This window comes from Colletes latitarsis, chromosome 10, assembly GCF_051014445.1.
Source record: "Colletes latitarsis isolate SP2378_abdomen chromosome 10, iyColLati1, whole genome shotgun sequence".
Lineage (NCBI taxonomy): Eukaryota > Metazoa > Arthropoda > Insecta > Hymenoptera > Colletidae > Colletes > Colletes latitarsis.
The window spans coordinates 7,577,182-7,596,699 of NC_135143.1; the positions used below are offsets into that span (position 1 = coordinate 7,577,182).

General features: G+C 37.3%; 1 protein-coding gene across 5 annotated transcripts in view; it reads right to left on the bottom strand.

Annotated features, from left to right (window-relative positions):
• Positions 1 to 19,518, bottom strand: part of Crp (transcription factor cropped) — a 340,834-nt gene that overhangs the window by 173,020 nt on the left and 148,296 nt on the right. The window lies entirely within an intron of this gene.

Consider the following 19,518-nt stretch of genomic DNA (forward strand, 5'->3'; position numbering starts at 1 on the left):
TAGCAACGGTCAGCAGTGGTCAGCGATGGTCATCTGATGTCGGGAGATGTTGGCAGAGGCCAGTTTAGGTCGGGAGATGCTGGCAGAGGTCAGCAGAGGCTGGCAGTAGCCAGTAGTAATCGTTGTACGTTGCCAGAAATATAAGCGGTGGTCAGCAGTGGTCAGCAGCGGTGAGCAGTGGCCAACGGAGGCCAGCAGAGGCATGCAGAGGCAAGTAGAGTCCAGCAGGGGCAAGCAGTAACAAGTAGTAATCGTTATACGTTGTCGGAAGCATCAGGGGTGGTCAGCTGTGGTCAGCAGAGGCTAGCAGTGGCAAGCAGTGGTCAGCAGAGGCCAGCAGGGGCAGGCAGTAGCAAGTTGTAATCGTTATACGCTGTCAGAAGTATCAGGAGTGGTCAGCAGCGGTCAGCAGAGGCTGACAGAAGTCAGCAGTAATCGTTATACGCTGTCAGAAGTATCAGGAGTGGTCAGCAGCGGTCAGCAGAGGCCTATTCGTATACCTCGTCTGTGTTAATAGTATGCCGTTTTAATACTGTTTTAAACAATTATTTTTCAGCTGAAATCTGCAATAACAATTGCAACGACATATCAATAATTTTGAACATTCTGAAAAAAATATTGTTAGTTGCACCATAAACCATATTTTGGGATCATTAAAATGCTGTCAATTTGTAAACAGTAACTTGTATTTTTCATAATTAAATCTTTTTCCCCGTTATTTATATGTACCGATATAAGAAATATCAAAAAAATACTTTACCTCTAGTTCCATAAATATAAAGCACGATTTACTTAATTCCAGTACACAAAAGTGTATGTTGAAATAAAGCACAGTTTGTCTTTTATTTATGTGCAGTTTTGATGACGCTAAAACTAATATAACTGTTCTCATTTTAATGTCTTCATTAACTCGTCGCAAATTATAAAATCTAAAATTTACTAAAATAGACTATAAACATTTCCTCGTACCATCGAAAGCAACGAAGTTATGTTAGGTGGCTCAGCTTTTACGTTCCATTAGCGAGCAAGCTGTAATACTACGTGTAATTATGGTTTAAGATGTCTAGCGTTCCTTCCTGTAGTATCGTGTAGAGTACACGAATCTATGCGTCGATGTTCGAATTGACTCGTTGATTAATCCGACACAGACAACTATGTTCGTATCGTCGTCGCACTATTTCAATAATTATTCCAACATTTACATATTTTTCGAGTAAAAAAAAAATTACCTTTTTATATTTGTCGCTATAATATTGCGTCAACTTGCTTTTTCATCGAAAAAATCAATAAAAATATTTCTCTCAAAACGAAAATAACTATAATAGCCACAGTTCGTGCGGTTATCATTTTCTATTGAATATGACTCGTAATTATTTATCCATCGACTACATATTATACATCGTTAGATTGCTTTCGTTCTGTATTCATTTCTGAAAAAGAATAAAAATTAACATCTCTGACAAATTTTCCCCTATGAATTTAAGGTTATGTATCTCCGCCATTTAAAAACAACAGGAAAAATAACTTGGAACTCGTAAAAAAATGACTGATAACTGAATAACCGCATAAACATATGGACCAAACCAATAAAAAGATAAAAATTGGATTCTATGATGAAACGGTTCATAATTTCTTTACCGAAAGAAACCTGAAACTAATCGATGAATTAGCTTCTAATTTGTAACATCGGAGAACGTACAAGTTCGCGTGTTAAGTTACAGATCGGCCTTTAAACGACGCTAAAAACGTGTAAGACTGTATGTTTTCGCTCTACGGCAACGTGACACGGACCATATAGCCGCGCAATGATACCTAACAATAGCCTCCCAGCTCATTATCCGTTGTCACGCTGTACTTTCTTCTACGTATCTGCTTTCGTATTGCAACCGAGGGTTCGAAATTTCTGGCCCCCGACACCTGCCTAAAACTGCAGACGCTAACTAACCGCTATCGATTTCGATTTACCGATAATATCTTTAAGACAACGGAATGCGCTCACGAACGTGCATAATCGGCCATTTTTTAACGCAAATCTATTCACTTTTGTTTTATTATATTCACAAACTTGAAAAATTCATGGGTGTCCAATCGTTTGTCTCTCAATGTAAGGTGCCATGTGATTACCGTGAGTATTATCGAGTTTTCCTATGGAAATCCTTCTCATAACCAACGAAGTTGATCGAGGTGTCTACGACCGTACCGAAAAGAAACGCGTCTAGGAGGTAAGACATTTTTATTCGCCCGTAAAGCGGCGACACTTTGTGAAAGCAGCACGCGGCGCCATATCTCTCTGTTCTCTCTTTCCGTCGAGTTATATCCACGGAGTGTTGAGCTCATTAACAAGGAGTCTCGAGCAGGAGCGATGGTGCTTGATTTATTGTCGGTACAACGACAGATACGGAGGACTCGGCGGGTTTTATCAGACCGCTCGTTAACGACAAGGAAACCAGGGGACGAAACACAAGAGACACCCGACGGGGGACAAAAGGCGATTTCCCACGAGCAGTCGACCCAGAGATCTCGCGGGTATCGGTATTCGTGAAAGCGACGAGTCCGGTAACGAATCCCTCTCGTCGTTCTCGCGGCAATGCAATCCGTAGCTGACGCAGCGTAGATCGTCATCGCGGCATCCAGGCGCCGCGATATCTTTCGCCAACGAGAATGAATTCCGCGGAGATGCGCGCCTTGCAGCCCGCCTTATCGCATCATCGTCCTAATCGCGATGATACGAACGATCAGACGGCAGCGCGGAGAAGAGAACTTAAGAGCTCCCCAACGCCGGTGAGATAAGACTCTTGAAAATCTACGTTCGAAACGAACTTGAAAAGGTGTGTCGATCGGTCGGCTATCGCGTACTGTTGATGCTTCTCGTTTCCAAACGTTAGATCTATTCGACGATTCGTTATTTACGAGGTTCGGCGGCATATCCAATTAGTTTCGACGGAAGTTTCATTAGAATTCTTCCCGGTTTTCCAATAAGTACGATAGGAGTCGTAGTCGCCATATTGGATTCAATACTTTATTGTATTTATTAGTACACCTTGGTGTTAGATACTTGTATAAACTTCGCTTGCAATATTCCACTTAAATATTCACTTTTAATGTAAGCGTAGAAGATTCGTAGTCGCCATATTGAATTCGATACTTTATTGTATTTATTAGTACACCTTAGTGTTAGATACTTGTATAAATTTCACTTGCAATATTACACTTAAATATTCACTTTTAATGTAATTAACACTTCCAATCGAACAGTTTTTGTATTATATGAGTTTAAATTTGTGTAACTCCTAGAATATGGGGGTTAATAGCATAAAAGTTTTCTAGTATTTATCTTATTTCTGAATTAATGATTAGAGTTTCTTGAAATATCAAATTGTAATGATGATATAACATTGGCACAGACTGTTTTGTGTTAAAAACAGAAAACTATTTTTCATGCAAAATAAGTTTCATTAGAACTTCGCCATATTGGATTCAATACTGTATTGTATTTATTGGTAAACCTTAGTGTCAGATACTTGTATAAACTTCACTTACAACATTGCACTTAATATTCACTTTTAATGTAAGCGTAGAAGATTCGTAGTCGCCATATTGAATTCGATACTTTATTATATTTATTGGTAAACCTTAGTGTCAGATACTTGTATAAACTTCGCTTGCAATATTCCATTTAAATATTCACTTTTAATATAATTAACACTTCCAATCGAACAGTTTTTGTATTCTATGACTCTAAAGTGTAACTCCTCGAATATAGGGATTAATAGCATGAAAGTTTTTTAATATTTATCTTGTTTCTGGATTAATGATTAGAGTTTCTTGAAATATCAAATTGTAATGATTATATAACATTGGCACAGACTGTTTTGTGTTAAAACCAAGAAAATGTTTTTCATGCAAAATAAGTTTCATTAGAACTTTTTCACAGTTTTTCAGAAAGAGTGATAGAAGAGTCGTAGTCGCCATATTGGATTCGATACTTTATTGTATTTATTAGTACACCTTAGTGTTAGATATTTGTATAAGCTTCACTTGCAATATTGCACTTAAATATTCAATTCTAATGTAATTAACACTTCCAATCGTACAGTTTTTGTAATCTATGAGTTTAAATTTGTGTAACTCCTAGAATATGGGGATTAGTGACCTGAAAGTTTTTAAGTATTCATCTTGTTTCTGGATTACTGATTAACGTTTCTTGAAATATCAAATTGTAATGATTATATAACATTGGCACAGACTGTTTTGTGTTAAAAACAGAAAATTATTTTTAAAATAAATCAGTTCGTTCTAATCTTTTGTCCGTTAGTGGAAACTGGGAATTCCAAGAAAGTAGCTCCTTCGGAAATTCTCGTACGACGCTATCGGTTTCATGCTCAAACCCCGTTACGTTCGTTCGAAAGTTGCAGACAAAGTATGAAACTTTAAATCTGGTTCGATGATTTTAATCAGTCAACGCGGATTACGAGGAAAATGGAAATTCATTGGAAAAGGGAAGTCGGTGGCCATACTCTGTCGGAAGTTCCTCGCCCGACCATTAATGAAACAGAAGTCCTAGGATTGTATGAATATCAACCGATCGTCACGAGTTCCGTTCGACCGATAGTTCTGGAATGTCTGCAGATTCAGGGCACGATCGGTCCAAAGACGCTTGTCCAACGATCTCGGTTTTCGAGGTAACTAGAGGCGCACAACCGACGCCGTTTCTATCGCTGGATCTCGCAATCCTTGCTTCTCATTTATACCGGGAGCAACAAATCTTAGGCTTGTCACGGAAGTCCCCATTAGGAACAGAGGCTGCTAGCGGGGAATAGTAGGATTCCACCGCACACCACGGGGACAAAATAAACAAATATAGATTACGGCCTCTTGTCGAGGACGCGGTAACACGCAAACCGTGGCCGCGATATTTTCAAAAATGCACACTCCCATTTCGTTAAATCAATATTAAAACCGTTTTATCACGATCCACAGCGTGTCGCGTACATGGGAACTCGGTACAGACATTGTAACTTCTGGACAATTTTTTACATTGGACATTTAATACTTAACAAACCGTGGATTTACGGATGTTGAGTTACTGTTTCACAAATTTGATAATTTTAATTGTTTCGACTGTATATTAGGAAAAATTCAGTATTGGTTTATACGATTAGCTTACCCATCATCTGGGAACTCTCACGGTATTATTCAACCGTGACTGTACAGAGGTGCAAGTAAATTTAGTATTTTTTATTTAAAAATCGAAACGACTGATTTCTTGTAATAACATATTCTTGTTTATATTTTACTGTTGCAATTTTCCGTTATCTGATTATTAACTAACTCTTGTTTCAAAAGTTTTTCATGAAATGAAATTGTCATGGAGCCATACGTATAAATCAAATAGAAAAGTGACTGTTACTTTAATTTGTTAAATAGTTCATTGCTATGTAGTGCTCGATTATGTTCGCTTACGTTTGTATAATAGCTTTCATGCTATTATAGCATTTATCACGTTCCGTGTATCACGGATGGTACACGTTAAACTTTCTATTCAGACCGCGTGTACCACAAATGGTACACGATGTAATAACTACTGTATACAGGGTGTTCGGTCACCCCTGGGAAAAATTTTAATAGAGGATTCTAGAGGCCAACATAAGATGAAAATCAAGAATACCAATTTGTTGATGGAGGCTTCGTTAAAAAGTTATTAACAATTAAATTCAACAATTTCAAATCGTTCTGGAAAAATTATTTTCAGTTGCGGGGGTCAATTGCAAGCATTTTTGGTCAACAGACATACCCCCGAAATCCTACCCACTTTCGAGAAAAAAATTCGAGTAAGTGCTGAAAGTTTTGGGTGAAAAAAAAGACTTTCGAATCGTTTTGGAAAAATTATTTTTAGTTGCACGGGTCAATTGCAATCATTTTTGGTCAACAGACATACCCCCGAAATCCTACTCAGTTTCGAGAAAAAAATTCCTTACCGAAAATATAATTTTTGGCCAGAAATGTCTGCCCGAATTTTCATGCGAATCTTTAAAACGTCATAACTTCTGAACGGATTGGACGATTTTAATGTTTAAAAAAGCAAACTACACGTATTTTGATGGAGAATATGTACAAATTGCAAAAATATTCGAAAAGTTGGTCCTTGACCCCACAAAATGAGAAAAACCCCATAAAAATGGTTCTTTTTTCAAACAGCCATAACTCCTACAATTGTGAATATATTTCAATGAAACTTTTTTCTGAAGTAGAGCTTATGGGTATCTACAGAAAAGTATTAGACAACTTTTCTGTAGGGTGTCAAACAAAATTACTAAAAATGAAAAAGGAAGTTTTAAGAAAAATCGACAGGGGGTAGGGTGCCTAAATTTTTGGGCGAAAATGAAAAGTTTCAAATCATTCTGAAAAAATTATTTGCAGTTGCGGGGGTCAATTACAATCATTTTTCGTGAATAGACATACCTCCGAAGTCCTACCCATTTTCTAGAAAAAAATTCGAGGTGTGAAATTTTTCGAGGGAAAAAAAAAATTTCAAATCGCTTTAGAAAAATTATTTTCAGTTGCGGGGGTCAATTACAATAATTTTTAGGTAATAGACATACCCCGGAAATCCTGCTCATTTTCGAGAAAAAAATTCAGTACTGATGAATCTTTAAACGTTAATAACTTTTTAACGAAGCCTCAATCAACAAATTGGTATTCTTGATTTTCGTCTTATTTTGGCCTCTAAAATCCGTGTATGATCACGAACACCCTGTATAATCACGGAACAGAAACGGACGAAATCAGAACAGAACTCACAATCAGTTACACATTTATAAGTTACAAAACAGAACACTTACAAGTCACAGTCAGAACAGTTACAAGTTACATCAGTATACAAGAGAATGCAAGTTTGAACAGAGTAGACTTCAAGAACTTTACGAACCATTGTTAACACGTTATTTTGTGCACTTCACGAATCTAGTGGGAGCCAACAACCACCATTTTGAAAAATGGTGTTCGACGGGAGGCGACGTGATTGAGGTTTTCGTGGCAGGTAGAGTCGTCAAGGGGTTAACGTGGAACCTCGAAAATTACCCGGGACGGATAGGATCGCACGGAATTTGGAATAACGTTCCGCGGAGGGTCGCAATCGCCGCTGCATATCGTGCCGTAAGCGGACGTTTAACTCTCGAGGTTTATCAGCGCGTAATTCACCCCCCGTGATACCTTCGAGCGATCGTTTCGAAGTCCAGCCGCGAGCCAGCGAATCGCGGCGACCGATGGAAGGATCAGTGGCCGAGCGCCACCCACAAAATCGCAGACTGTTTACACGCGCGCGTTACGTAATAGACAAGCCCAACGGTAATAGCCAGCCGCGGCCAACGCGTACGCGTTGCAACGAGATCACTTTACAACGATTGCGCACCGTCGCCGCAATGGCATCTATGCCTAAGGTAATTGACCCGCAGCGGCGTGTTACGCAATTCTTAACTAGGTTCCAGGAGACTCCGATTCCACGTACGCGTACCTGGCTCCGCAGTCGCCTTCGACGGCGACGCAACAGGCAAACGAACGTTCTCCCCAGGGTCGTTCGACTTCGCGACCGTCTCACATGGAAACGCGACAACTCGCGTACGCTCGCTCGACCGACGTTCCAATCGCGCGACATTCTTTTTCTCCTCCCCGGCTTCGCCGTGACGACGGAGTAAGTATGCCATCCGGCTAGTTACACCATCGTCATCCTGCGTTTTCTTGCGCGGAGCATCCGCGGTACTGGACCCGACTGGACGACCGGACGAACGATCGAGATCCAGAAACTGCCATCGACGTGGGTAGTGGATCGGTGATAGGGATTTCGATCCCTTCGATTCGATTCAAATTTTTTAAACGATGGAATTTGATTCGATGTCTTGAAACTCTTAGTCTTGAAAGTCATCGGTCTTCTTGAAAGTCTCGATTCGTTTTGGAAGTCTTGAAAGTCTTAAATGTCTTGATTCGTCTTGAAAGCTTTGAAAGTCTTGAAAGTCTTGATTTGTCTTGAATGTTTTAATTCGTCTTAGAAGTCTTGAAAGGTCTTGAAAATCTTGAAAGTTTTGAAAGCCTTGATTTGTCTTGGACGTCTTAATTCGTCTTCAAAATCTTGAAAGGTCTTGAAAGGTCTTGAAAGGTCTTGAAAGTCTTAAAAGATCTTGAAAGTCTTGATTTGTCTTGGAAGTCTTAAGAATCTTAATTGTTTTGAAAGGTCTTGAAAGGACTTGATTCGTCTTGAAAGGTCTTGGAAGGTCTTGGAAGGTCTTGGAAGTCTTGAAAGGTCTTGAAAATCTTGAAAGTTTTGAAAGACTTGATTTGTCTTGGACGTCTTAATTCGTCTTAAAAATCTTGAAAGGTCTTGAAAGATCTTGAAAGTCTTGATTTGTCTTGGAAGTCTTAAGAATCTTAATTGTTTTGAAAGGTCTTGAAAGGACTTGATTCGTCTTGAAAGGTCTTGGAAGGTCTTAAAAGTTTTGAAAGACTTGATTTGTCTTGAACGTCTTAATTCGTCTTAGAAGTCTTGAAAGATCATGGTAGGTCTTGGAAGGTCTTGGAAGGTCTTGGAAATCTTGAAAGGTCTTGAAAATCTTGAAAGTTTTGAAAGACTTGATTTGTCTTGGACGTCTTAATTCGTCTTAAAAATCTTGAAAGGTCTTGAAAGGTCTTGAAAGTCTTAAAAGATCTTGAAAGTCTTGATTTGTCTTGGAAGTCTTAAGAATCTTAATTGTTTTGAAAGGTCTTGAAAGGACTTGATTCGTCTTGAAAGGTCTTGGAAGGTCTTAAAAGTTTTGAAAGTCTTGATTTGTCTTGATTTGTCTTGATTTGTCTTGAACGTCTTAATTCGTCTTAGAAGTCTTGAAAGATCTTGGAAGGTCTTGGAAGGTCTTGGAAGGTCTTGGAAGGTCTTGGAAGGTCTTGGAAGGTCTTGGAAGTCTTGAAAGAGCTTGAAAGTTTCGATTTGTTTTGGAAGTCTTAGGAATCTTTTGAAAGGTCTTGAAAGGTTTTGAAAGTCTTGAAAGGTCTTGAGAGGTCTTGAAAGTTTCGATTTGTCTTGGAAGTCTTAAGAATCTCAATTGTTTTGAAAGGTTTGATTGTCTTGTGAAAACCTTGAGAGTCTCGATTGTCTTGAAAGGTTTAATCGTCTTGAAAATTTTGAAATTCTTGAAAGTCTTGGAAGTCTTGAATATTTATGGAAAACAAAAATCTACATACAAAAAGAAAAAAGATTTGTTTTCCAAAAAATAAATAAAAACCGAATTATCGAAAATTATCAAAGTACAATTGGATGGTGCCAACAAATAAGAACCTTTCCAAAAAATGTATTTAAGAACGTGCTTTCTGGTGTTCCTGTAAGGGCGAAAGGGACATACAGGGTAAGAGCAACTCGATGGATATGCCCTGGGCGAAAACGAGCGTGAAATATTACTAAGTCGGTATTATATACCTCAAATCTTGATTTATTTCTTCCTTGACGTTGAACTCTTAAAAGATTACGCTCCCCTTCTAAAACTTTCTACGTGACTCGCATTTTAGATCCCTTTGGGTAGACATTTTACAAATAAACAATAACTCAGTCGTGATTAATAGAAAATTTGATATATGGAATGTCAATATAACATAAGGTCTAAATAAAATGTTACAAGGTGAAACCAATGAAGATATCTACTTCATCTTTAACTAGATGGTCCAGGGGGCTAATCTTTTCTTCAAAATCTGCAATTATATTTTTCAATTCAAAAATCGGTTTCAAAAGAAATATTCGATAATAATGCAATTTATATTTCACCAAAGCCCTTTATTTCGTAAGTTTCTTTAATAAATTAATTTTTATGCAAGGAGAAAATAAACATTTCCAAGGAGAAAGCTATAATATTTGAGAAAAAAACACTTTTCTTAATGTTCTAGACCATCTTAATCTACATTAAGAATTAAATAACATTCGAAGATTAATATTCGATACGAAATACATAATTACCATAATTCTTATTAGAAGCTTTTTCCTCTTTAGTTCTGACGGAGCAAACATTATTTCACTGGAGAATGTTTCGCACAAAAGCTAAGAGGCTCATAAATATGTTCCTTCGCACAGCTTTGTATAAAGCAAGCGCCCGCGAAACGGGAAGAAATAACCGCAAAGTAGGTGAAAACAACGTTAGAAAACATCGATGAAAAAGACGAGTGCCAGCAATCCAGGTAAAACTAAGGATAAGAACCAAAGAAAAATCGCGAGTGTGCGTGTCTCACGTGACAAACTGGAAGACCAACCGTATCGCGAAAAGTTACTGTTTCGCAGATTCGCGAAATCACTGGAAAGATCCTTTGTCTATGAACTATTTTACAAGGCTAAACAATATTTTAGACGTTATTTTCAAGTCACTTCTTAGTAAATTATCGCTCTATATTATCGGATATTAAATTACCAACTTGCAACTGGTTTTGCAGTCACACTCCATCTGCAATCTAACAACTTCCAAAATATAATAATTGGGATTGTTAAAAATGCTTGGTTTCATCGATGTCTTTTATACAAATCGTCTTAGCATCTCAGCTCGTATCTTCAAATGTCGTCTTTCATGCTTTATTGGCTCGAAGAGGGATTTCCTCCAGTTGGAAGGGATAGATATGTTCAACTTACGAATCATGTCTGGATTCATTTTCAAAATCGTTACTGTATTGTTCTTTAGATGTCGTCTTTCACGCTTTATTGGCTCCAAGGGGGATTCCCCTCAGTTGGAAGGGATAGATATGTTCAACTTACGAATCATGTCTGGATTCATTTTAAGAATCGTTACTGTATTGTTCTTTAGATGTCGTCTTTCACGCTTTATTGGCTCCAAGGGGGATTCCCCCAGTTGGAAGGGATAGATATGTTCAACTAACGAATCACGTTCATTTTAAGAATCATTATTGTATCCCCTAAGCTGGTTTGTATAGCTTCATATAGGTCAACTTTTAGAAAATACAATAAGTATTACGAACAATTGGATTTCCGTTCCCCATAAACCAAGTTAATTCTGTACAAATCCATCTTGAAATCATCTCGTTTCAAACGTATACAAAGAGGAATTGACTCGTTAAACGAGCCCGCTCACTTGCCAAATCGATTGACTCCATAAAACAAAAAGTGGAAATTTATTACGAACGTGAAAAGTTCAATCGATCGAGTGGTCTGACATTAAAACTAAAAAAAATTCCGAAAAGTGGAGTTGGCCTGTGAATGGCTCAAATAGAGAACCATCATTGTTTTTGGCCAGTACTGTAACAGTCACGGGGTCACACGCAGAAACTGTCTCGACGGCGCCCTTTGAAAGACGACCACCTTGGCGGAACGCGTATTCCAAATCAAGCGAAGATAGTCGGTAGCAATCTGTTCGCGGCGGCAATTATGGTAACAAGGATCAAAAAACAGGACGGGGGAGACGAACGACGACAAGGGAGGTCGCAAGCCAACGGAGCAGCAAGTCGGAACTCAGAGCCGCGTTTCCGCCAAGTTCCAAGCCGATGACAAGCCCCCCGAATGACGAGAGCACAATGGCGAGGAGACTGTCCTTCCTAGAGGAGATGAGTTCTTGATTACACTGACGTTACTGCAGATGCAATGTCAAGGCGTCAGCGGAAACGCCAGAAGTGCAACCGAATTGTCATCTAAAATCGTTTCCTTTGTCGACGGTCGCGCGGGGCTGCGCTCTTTTCCGCGCGATACCGAGAAATTTCCACGGAGACGTCTATAAATTTGAACTCCACCTTTTTATCGGCGGTTTTTCTTGCGTCAGAACTCGATACAAAGTGCGAAGTCAAGGCAGAGACAGCTATCGGGCGCGTATCGAGGAACTGCCGCTCGCGCGAAAGTAACGCGGTGCGATAATTCGACGATACCCGAGTAACTGAATAATTATTGGGGAAAGTTCGTCTTTGTATCTCAACGTAGGTAACGGTCTGCTGGCGATAAATTGTTTAAACTCGGATTCTCGAGTTGTTTTCTGGCACGACGCGACTTCTAATCTCAAGACGATAGAATATAGTCTTCTGTCCAGTTTTTATTTATTTTTTAATATTTATTTTTATTAGTTTTAATTACTATATCGATGTTAAATGTTAAAATTTGATTCGCGAATATAAAAATATACAGAAATGATTGGATAATTGCAAGTTATTTTCGATTGGATAAGTGTACGGTGGTCATACGGTCGTACGCTGGGTTCGAATATTAGTGAGATAATACAATAATGCAAAAATGAAACTTTTTTTTATTTTCGTTTCTTTTAATGAAATCTTTACTAACGTATTTGTGAGAGTTTCCAGATTAAAATAAGACCAAACACGATACAATTTATTTTTAACCTACTTCTAATATAAGATCGTGTTCACAAGTTCCAAAAAAATAAGTTATTATCACACGTTAAATAAGCAAATACGATACAAGTTATATCTCACAAATATATATAATTGGAGGTCCCATTAACAAAAACTAAATAAGTTTCACATTGTGCAATCATCCACCATTCTGTCTGTTAATAACAAAGCAGATGTCATTACTATAGACAGTTTGTATAGTAACATTTGCCATATGTAGTATCCTTATACGATAGTTTCAAATTAACGTCACTAGGTATAAATTAGAAAGGAACACATAGTTTCTGCGTTCAAGGGCCATTACAGAGCTGGAACGTCGCTTAATCTTTACGAAGCAACCATACGAAGCGTAACTGCGTGAATTTGAATGGATCATTTTGATAGAGAACAGACATTATAGAAATATTTAACGAGAAAGTTTGTAATCATCCGCTGCTACGACGACATAATATTGCTCAGACTCGCAATAGATTATGTTGATATATAATATGCTTATAGAAATACTATTTGGTTAAAAGTACATTTTAAAAATTGATGAAACAAGCATTCAAAACATTGAATATTATTGGAACGATTAAAATTAAAGCTGAAATTTTAAAGAGATTTTTAAAGAGAAATTTTAATGGGAGATTTTAGAGGCCAAAATAAGACGAAAATCAAGAATATCAATTTGTTGATTGAGGCTTCGTTAAAAAGTTATTAATAATTGGCCTCTGCAATCAGAAAAATTTTTCAGAACGATTTGAAATTTTTTAATTTTGTCGAAAAATTTCACGCCTTTTCGAATTTTTTCTCGAAGGTGCGTAGGATTTCAGGGGTATGTTTATTCACCGAAAATGATTGTATTTGACGCCCACAACTAAAAATAATTTTTTTAGAACGATTTGAAATTTTTTCTTTTCGCCAAATAGGCACTACCCCCTGTCGATCTTTCTTAAAAATTTGTTTTTCATTTTTAATAATTTTGTTTGACGCCCTATAGAAAAGTTGTCTAAAACTTTTTTGTAGGTACCCATGAGCTCTACTTCAGAAAAAAGTTTCATTGAAATATATTCAATATTGTAGGAGTTATGGCTGTTGGAAAATTGGACCATTTTTACAGGGGTTTTCTCAATTTGCGGGGCCAAGGGACAATTTTTCGAATATTTTTGGAATTTCTACATATTCTTGATTAAAATACGCGTCGTTTGCATTTTGAAACATTGAAATTGTCCAAACCGTTCAAGAGTTATATGTTAAACGTAGGCACGAAATTTCGGGGAACCATTTCTATAGTTAGAAATTATATTTTCAGTAAGGAATTTTTTTCTCGAAATTGGGTAGGATTTCGGGGGTATGTCTATTGACCAAAAATGGTTATAATTGTCCCCTGCAACTAAAAATAATTTTTTTAGAACGATTTGAAATTTTTTATTTTCGCTGAAAAATTTCAGCAGCTACCGCCTGTCGATTTTTCTTAAAAATTCCTTTTTCATTTTTAGTAATTTTGTTTGACACCCTATAGAAAAGTTGTCTAAAACTTTTTTGTAGGTACCCATGAGCTCTACTTCAGAAAAAAGTTTCATTGAAATATATTCACAATTGTAGGAGTTATGGCTGTTGGAAAATTGGACCATTTTTACAGGGGTTTTTCTCACTTTACGGAGTCGAGGACCAACTTTTCGAATATTTTTAGAATTTCTACATATTCGTCGCAAAAATACGCGTTGTTTGCCGTTTGAAACGTTAAAATACTCCAATCCGTTCAGAAATTATAACGTTTTAAAGATGCGCTTGAAATTTCGGAAAAACATTTCTGGCTTGAAAATATATTTTCGGTAAGGAATTTTTTTTTTGAAAATTGTTAGGATTTCGAGAGTATGTCTATTGACCAAAAATGATTTTAATCGGCCCCCAGAGCCAAAAATAATATTTTCAGGATGATTTCAAATTTTGTAATTTAATTTTTTAATCACGTTTCAACCAAGCCTCAATCAACAAATTGATATTCTTGATTTTCGTCTTATTTTGGCCTCTAGAATCTCCCATTAGAATTTTCCCCAGGGGTGGTCGGACACCCTGTATGTATATCCTACGACTTCTCGTATCTTGTAAAGGAAATATAATCCAAAGTAATATATTTAAAATAAATAATAATTTACAAAAATATGTTTTTCTCATTTATAATAAAAATTAGCTTCGTACAGAATCTTTTGCGTCCTCGATATGGCCGAAAACCCTGTATCGTGGCCCGGACTATACGAAAGATGAACGCGTCGACTCCGGAGCGATGTTCATCTTAAGAATCATTACTCTAATTCGTGGCTGTAACGAAGGTTCTATCGACGGGGGTTATTGACATTTTCCGAGTTGGCAGTGGCACGTGCTCGAGTTATACCAACGATGGGGAAAGGAATACTTTTGCGGAGCACGTATACGTGCCTGACGATCGCGGATACGCAGAAGGGTGTGAGCAAACGAATAAAGGCATTTATCACATGCGCCCTTAAGACTGCCGGACTTCCCCCTGGAGGGCTGTAACGTCGCACAATGGGACCTCTTCGCGTGAATGGCCCGATGGATCGTGCGGCAAACCCTTCGGTGGGTTTCTTTCCTTGTTCTACGACACCATGCTTTCCGAATCTCCCGCCATACTCGCGGAAAACTCGAAATGCGACTAGCTGGCGGGCCTGGCTTCGCCCTCTGCCCTATTCGAATCACACGATATCTTACGTCGGTCGTGGATTGGTCATTCGAGAGCATCCTTGTAAGGCAATCGCATACTGTTACGATCGAACAAATGAATCACTAATCGTAGGACTATTTGCAGAATTCCGTTTCATATTAATGCGTTACTGTACAGGAATACCTGTCGAAGGAGAGATGTATAGTTGGCGCAACTAAGCATAGGCTTCGAACCACCGACCTTGACCGTTATTTCTCAATGTATTCTAGGATTTAACGAAGAGAATTTATTTGAGGAACGAATGTAAAAATCATATAATTATAATAAACGAATTTGAAACACGCACATTAATAATTAGCAACACAAATTATAATCACGTCTGTATTTCACAATCACTCGTTTCGTACTCCCTGTTGTCTCGTTGTCCCTAGTTACCCATTCCTTCTTGAACAAAACACTTTCAACCCTTTTGCACATAAATTAACATTCAACAAAACTACAGCGCGGCACAAATATTCAATACAAATCTCCTACAGTATTTTTAAAAAAAGGAATCCACGTCGCAGGGTAATTGAACTCTATAATCGAACTGTTAAGGGAGAATAACACTGTCTCGCAGAAATTAACTCAGAACGATCGTTGAAAATAATTTTTGCAATTTCATTTCTACGTTCGATCGATTGGAAATTAATAGAATTTAATTCCATTTGAAAAGAATTATTTTGATTCGAGAAATCAGACAGACTCTAAAGTCAAACAAAAGGCTTTGTAATAATAATACATTTTTGCATATCAGCCTGACGAATATTATTGATTGGCCAAGAAGTTTTTAACATGCAAATAAAAAACAATTCTTTTATGGTATTGATGAGAACTATAATTAATATTTTAATTCGTAAAATTATACGAACGAAAAACAAATAAATTGGGATCAAGTTTATTCGATTGATCAGCACTGGAGAATAGAAATGAATGAGAATGTTCATATTACTGTACTTATTTATCAATCTTTTCTTTCGTACAATTTTTGATACGCAAATTTCTGTGGAGGGATAGAAATGTTCAACTTATGAATCACGTCTAGAGTTCATTTTAAGAATCATTATTGAACTAACAAATACGGAAATAAATACCAGTATTATTTCGGTATTTCGTTTCGGTAAGAGTAAGCAGGGTTGTTAAAGGTTTTATTGTAATTTAAGGGATAGAAATGTTCAACTTATGAGTCATGTCTAGAGTTCATTTTAAGAATCATTATTGTACTAACAAATACGGAGATAAATACCAGTATTATTTCGGTATTTCGTTTCGATAAGAGTAAGCAAGATTGTTAAAGATTTTATTGTAATTTAATTTAAGCGTTTCGGTATGAAAGAGTGGCATCAAAGTAACGATAAGAAACTAATACCGGTTTTTATGTCAAATATGGGTGATATGATTGTTCACTAAGGGGCTAACAAAATTAATTCTAAAGATTAGATGTTAAAGAAAATAAATCTAGATAGAACTCTTGAACTTAACGGGACTTTAAAAATAAGTTCTATGAAAAATTATGGATATGTTGGTTTCCAATTGTCTAAAAGCAAAGTTTCGTTTTCATGGACTATTTGAGGCGTTTGGTGTGGCGGTCAACGCATTAAGAAATATCTTAAAAATTGTAATGCAATCGAAATGAGAAAACATTACGAGTAAATATAGATAAAATATTTATGAATTTTAATTAGTGAGCGACAGTATACAATTACACCCTTAGCGCTCATATTTTTCGGGTTAACCAAGAAGAATCAGTTTTCTTTATTGGATTTGTGTCCAAGCTATATGAAAATGCAGTTTTTGTTATATCCAACGTATAATTTGAAGGAAAACAAATATTGCCATCCCTTGAATCGTTAAATTAAACAAATATCGTTTTTCAAAGCAGTCAGATTCGAGCATGGTCCTTAAGGAGTTAACATTAATAGATAAACATCATCCAAATTATAGCGCGTTTGGTTCTATTTTAATCAGGGAACCCCCACAAATACGAAAAATGCGGAACATACTGAAAGTGGAAGTTCAGATTGATCACTAGTATATTTCATTTTACACGATTCTGTTATTGCTTCATTATCAAACAATTATTTAGGCTGACTACTGGTACATATTCACCCTATCTCTGAAACCCGTGAAATTGACGTGTGTCAATAAATGTAGTGTTAATAACGTTGGCTTCCTCTTAACCCTCATATTTTTCGGGTTAAACAAAGAAGAATCAGTTTTCTTTATTGGATTTGTGTCCAAGCTAAATGAAAATGCAGTTTTTGTTGTATCCAACGTATAATTTGAAGGAAAACAAATATTGTCATCCCTTGAATCGTTAAATTAAACAAATATCGTTTTTCAAAGCAGTCAGATTCGGGCATGGTCCTTAAGGAGTTAACATTAATAGATAAACATCATCCAAATTATAGCGCGTTTGGTTCTATTTTAATCAGGGAACCCCCACAAATACGAAAAATGCGGAACATACTGAAAGTGGAAGTTCAGATTGATCACTAGTATATTTCATTTTACACGATTCTGTTATTGCTTCATTATCAAACAATTATTTAGGCTGACTACTGGTACATATTCACCCTATCTCTGAAACCCGTGAAATTGACGTGTGTCAATAAATGTAGTGTTAATAACGTTGGCTTCCTCTTAACCCTCATATTTTTCGGGTTAAACAAAGAAGAATCAGTTTTCTTTATTGGATTTGTGTCCAAGCTAAATGAAAATGCAGTTTTTGTTGTATCCAACGTATAATTTGAAGGAAAACAAATATTGTCATCCCTTGAATCGTTAAATTAAACAAATATCGTTTTTCAAAGCAGTCAGATTCGGGCATGATCGTTAAGGAGTTAACATTAATAGATAAACATCATCAAAATTATATCGCGTTTGGTTCTATTTTAATCAGGAAACCCCCACAAATACGAAAAATGCGGAACACACTGAAAGTGGAGGTTCAGATTGATCACTAGTATATTTCATTTTACACGATTCTGTTATTGCTTAATTATCAGACAATTATTTAGGCTGACTACTGGTACATATTCACCCTATCTCTGAAACCCGTGAAATTGACGTGTGTCAATAAATGTAGTGTTAATATCGTTGGCTTCCTCTTAACCCTCATATTTTTCGGGTTAATCAAAGAAGAATCAGTTTTCTTTATTGGATTTGTGTCCAAGCTATATGAAAATGCAGTTTTTGTTGTATCTAACGTATAATTTGAAGGAAAACAAATATTGCCATCCCTTGAAACGTTAGATTAAACAAATATCGTTTTTCAAAGCAGTCAGATTCGGGCATGATCGTTAAGGAGTTAACATTAATAGATAAACATCATCCAAATTATATCACGTTTGGTTCTATTTTAATCAGGAAACCCCCACAAATACGAAAAATGCGGAACACACTGAAAGTGGAGGTTCAGATTGATCACTAGTATATTTCATTTTACACGATTCTGTTATTGCTTAATTATCGGACAATTATTTAGGCTGACTACTGGTACATATTCACCCTATCTCTGAAACCCGTGAAATTGACGTGTGTCAATAACTGTAGTATTAATATCGGTGGCTTTCTCTGATGTGGCGTCGTCGTGACCCGGTAGCGATCAACCGGAAGTGAACTTGATCCCAACGACGTAGGTCAGAGTTGACGGGTCGAAGAATGTTTGGAAGGTTTTAAGGCTTCCGTGTTTGAAATTCTCTCCATAGGAAAATAACGCGCGGCAAGGACCACCGGAGGTCCTTACGGTCGGGAATTCTGCACAGCCTCCGCCTACAGGAACCTCAGACGGGAGCATCGATCTGGGCGTCGGCCTCAAGACTCCCCCTCTCCCGCCCCCTTCTTCTTCCGCCCCCGTTGCTTCCCTTGCTCGGTTTCTCGCGCTCTTTCCCACCCTACCGTTGCGTTTCTGTCGTCCTGGATAGCCGACTCTGGCGCACCCCTTTCTTTTTCTTTTTCACCTTTTATCCTGCCGCGGAAACTTCGGTCAAAGTGGACCAATTGTCCCGTTATTGTTTTATTCCGCTTTTCTCTTTCAAGTGTTTACAGTACGGCGACGATCGCGTGATTATTGTCATTTTTCTTTCTCGTCCAACCCCCCTCGACAACTTCAGCTCCGTTGTACCCTTTGACGGTCGCGCGTCACTTGTCTCGCAGGGCTTTCACTAACTTTTCTGGTTACGTACTTCCGTGTTTATTCGTTTTTGACAATTTACATAGCAGCTTCGAACACCTGGTATAAGAAATTTGGCATGTGAAATAGTTTCGCGATCTCGCGTTTGTTCTGAAGAAACTTTAATAACAAGTAATCTGTCGAGAAAAAGGGAAATTTTATTTTCTCTATAAACTCAAACAAAGCACGATTGAAAAATGGGAACTAGAGATGGCAAAAAATGAAAGTGTTGAACATTTATTTCCTAAATAAATACGACAGAGTTTCGACC